The 4270-nt window shown below is 36.5% G+C and overlaps 2 pseudogenes; both read right to left on the bottom strand.

Annotated features, from left to right (window-relative positions):
* Positions 1 to 1488: 1488 nt before the first annotated feature.
* Positions 1489 to 1659, bottom strand: LOC112183140 (annotated as a pseudogene).
* A 335-nt stretch (positions 1660 to 1994) lies between these two features.
* Positions 1995 to 4232, bottom strand: LOC112181930 (annotated as a pseudogene).
* Between the last annotated feature and the right edge of the window lie 38 nt (positions 4233 to 4270).

Here is a 4270-nt window from a genome sequence, read left to right as displayed (position 1 = left end):
AGTTGGGTCCATCCTTATTATCCCCTTATAGGGGAAACAATCGGCAGCTCTAAAGAGATATATAACTATCATGTTCATCACTACAATTCGCACTATATAGGTCATATGTCTTGGTCTGATTATTGCATTTTCGTAGACTAGTGAGCGGCTTTTCAACTGCCTAGAGTCTCTTTTTGAATGTAGATGAAGTTTACATTCATATGTATTTATATGTAGTTCTAAATTTCTAATAAATTTACTTTTTTCAAAAACGATATTTTCATACACTGTATCCCCGATATATCCGATATCTCCCTTTTTCAAAGTACCGATAGATATGAAAATACCGATATTTAAAACCTTGGTCTTGAGGGCTGTGTCTCGCATACAAGAGTTCTGTGTGCTTAACTCTAAGTCTCCAAATAGTACTAGTCGAAGGCGACGAGTTGTAAAATGGGAAGCTCCTACAGTGGGTCTTGTGAAGATTAATGTAGATGGTTCATTTCATCACGCGACAAGGAAGGGAGGGTTTGGTTTCTTGATTAGGGATTTTAACGGTGCCATGCTTGCAGGCGGGGCAGGACCCTTGAGTGGTCTGCTTTCTGCTAAACATGCTGAGATTCTAGCATGTCAACATGCAATGCTTTTTGCTATTGAGCTAGGTTTTATGCCGGCTATTCTGGAAACAGATGCACAAGGGGTGATTAATACCTCTGTGCTGGGTCGGATATATGAGGATGTGTGTTTGCTGCTTGAGACTCACATCAACTTGAGGGTTGTCCATGTTGATAGGAAGGCCAATTCAATTGCTCATTCTTTAGCTGCTTTGAGTAGTAGACTCGAAGATGATTGTTTTTATTTTTCTGCTCCTAATTTTCTCATGGCTGCACTTGCAACTGAAGTTCCTTTGATGTAATTTGTTTTCAGTTTAATAAAGGGCTGACCTCATTTCCTTTTTAAAAAAAAAAAAAAAAAGTAGTAGAACAAATATTGTCAAACCTACGGATATATGCATCCTTTCACCTGGGTTAAAGTGTAATCTAAGGAAAGATATGTATGCAAATGTCTAATAAAAAAACATAGACCTACTAAAAAGCCACAACAATTGGTGAATATGTTCTTTATGTTTGTAGGAAATTTACGTTGTATGTTTATATTTCAAAGTTTAATAGGCTTGCTAGGAATAAATGAGCGTTGGATAATCAATTTAGTGGACCTGTCTCTATGTACCACCGTGGTAGTACCACAACTTCTTTTCTATATATTCTATTTATGCCAACAGAAGAGTATGTAATGGTCATTCTGACTAGAGTCTTGCATTAGATCTTTTTGGTTTGATACAATGACCAAAATATCGAGGAAATATCGATAGTCTGAAAAATGAAAATTTCAAGGAAAATATCGATATTGACAAATTTTCGAAAGAAATGGTGGAAATTGAGAGAAAATTATCCAAATTTTAGGTGAAACTTTGCGAGCTACTTATTTTTTTTTATTTTTTATTTTTCAATAGGGTGCGCCAACCCTTGCTGTAGTGCAACACAAGGATGACACGCGTGAGCCCCAATAGCAAGCTATTGTGGCGGACTCACCCCTTCAAAAAATTAATTTAATATCGTGTGAATCATTGGTCCACGTGTCAGATATTAAACTGATAAGTAGCTATTGTGAGCTACTTATTTGTTTCATTATCTATTATATTTTACAGATGATTTTTTTTTTTGAACATTAGTACAAATGGTAGCTAAGAAGCTACTAAGGGAAGGAGGATAGGAACCCTCAACTGAACACAACTTTTATCTAATAAAGGCTGAAAGAAAATATTCATACTTCACCGATAAAAGCTATAATTGCAATCAGCTCACCGAAACTCCCGTGGCCTAAATCACAATCGAGGCATAAACACTTATCAATGTTCATACATCCAGATAGCAAAAGTTTATTCCCAACCACATGAGGAGGTGTAGGAGCTACTAGTCCAGGATGTGGCCAGTAAGCAAGAATGCCATATAGGTGGCTAATTGGTCAAATTACTTATCCTTCATGATCGAATTTTTTGCCAGAGCTTTTCGTTTCTTCTGAATCTCGGTTGGCAGTTTCACGTCTGTGGCCAAACCCACAACTTGAAGAAACTTAATCACATACCAACTAGTATCAATTTGCCACCGTTCTAAGCCCTGTCGAGCTGAGTACTCAAAAGCATGGTGGTTATTGTGCCAACCTTCTCCGAATGCCAGCAATCCAAACAACCTAATTGAGCAATTAAATTCAATATGTTAATTTAATAATATGTAATCTCATCAGAAAATCATTTTCTATACTACCAGTTGTTTTTAGACGCATCACCAGTATCCCATATTTGTTTTCCCCAAGTGTGGCAAATAGAATTTATTGAAAAAGTAATTTGTGAAACGACTACCACCCTTACACCCTACAAAGGTAAGGAAAAAAAGGTTAAAAGAGATGGTTTTGAGCAAAAACAGAAGAGTTTTTATCACCAATGGTGTCTAAACTTTTTGCACCGGAGATAATGATACCCAACTTTTAAAATTGATCAAAATGATATCTAAACTTTTAAAAACATATCAACTTGATACCTTGGCTTATTTTCCATCACTTCTCTATTAAAATTGATCACATGCGGTGCAAGTGAGATGTTTTTATGTGAGATGTTTTTTGGGGTTATAATAATATTTTCACACAAAAACTAATTTTTAATTATTTTTTATTTTATTTTATTGATTCTCTTCTTTTTCCAGAAGGTGGGAAACATCCCAACCTTATTTGTTTCTAAGATGGTGGAATTGAAATTGAATGAAAGATTTTAATTCTATAGAAGAAGAAAATTGGGTTATAAATGGTTGATGACTCATTTGACCACAAATCACTTCAATTTATGGGTTTGATGTTGCATATGTGCATCTCTGTATTCAGTTTCGGATTCCAATTTTGCAAAACTTTCAAATTTGAATTACAATTTTGTGGTGTCATCGGTGACGGCGAGACCATTGTATTTTCACGTAATTCTATTGCTTAATAACTATTGATCCAACTACTTTCACATAAGCAAGAAAAAAGAGTAAATGGTTGTATATACCCTTAGTTTGAATCGAGATGTGACGGAAAATGGATGGAGGTATGAAATTGATCAATTTCTTAAAATCTAGGTACATTTTTGATCACTTTGGAAAGTTGGGTTTGAAATTGATCAATTTTTATAGGTCTAGGTACCTTTTTGATCACTTTTAAAAGTTGGGTATCATTCTATCCAGTGCACAAAAGTTTGGACTTTAGTGGTGATAAAAACCCAAAACAGAATAGTGAAATGAAATTTTACCATTCCCCAAACCACAAAAGGTAATCCTCCGGCCACATAGAGTGCAACCCCAAGAAGAATTGAATGAAGGAAGTAGGTATAATGAAGAAACCTATAGTATAGTTGGCATTCCAAATCTCCCACGTTCTTCATCAGTTGTCCGTCATACTAAAAAATAAAGAGAGTTATAGAGAGAGAGAGAGAGAGAGAGAGAGAGAGAGAGAGAGAGAGAGAGAGAGAGAGAGAGAGAGAGAGAGAGAGAGAGAGAGAGAGAGAGATTCAGATTCATACGCTTCCAAACCGAGAATGATAATCGAACGCCCAATTCACGTAACTAAACCAAAATCCCTTAGTGGGGGTCTCTCAATTTGTCTGTAAATTGATGGTGGTATCTATGGCTGCTCACCCATTGAAGTGGACTACCCTGCACAACAAAGAAAAGCTCCCACATATATATAAAAAGGTTCTCTACATGATTCCTTGAACGCCTTCACATTGAAAACATCCATATAATAGGTTTAATACTTAACTGATATAAATCTAAATTAAGAATTTCTAAAACTCATGGATCTACTTAGCACTGTATGGTGAAATTATACTGCTAGCAGAAGGAAACCCCCAAGACAGAGATAAAGTTAGAAAGAGACTTGAAGTGACAGAACTGCACAATAAGCCAGCGAGTATTCAAGCCATTTGGGGACCTTAAAGCTCTGGTGGGCAAGGTTCCGATGGTAAGAGATAGTTACACCCATACCCGACACCAAATACAGTGATATTGCTACCCAAAGTGCACCCCAAGTGAACTGAAATGGTGCTAGAAGACAGAGGCAATGGACGGCCAGAAGGACAGTAAGATGGTATAAATCCATGAAGTCCCATTCCCTCCCAAAAATTGCACCTGCCAGTTAATTAGCCGGGATGGCATTTTACGTACTAGTTTAGTTTAATCGGATTCGAATGAGAAGTTTGTGCTCC

This window comes from Rosa chinensis, chromosome 1 (genome assembly GCF_002994745.2).
Source record: "Rosa chinensis cultivar Old Blush chromosome 1, RchiOBHm-V2, whole genome shotgun sequence".
Lineage (NCBI taxonomy): Eukaryota > Viridiplantae > Streptophyta > Magnoliopsida > Rosales > Rosaceae > Rosa > Rosa chinensis.
This window is presented reverse-complemented; position numbering and strand designations above follow the sequence as displayed.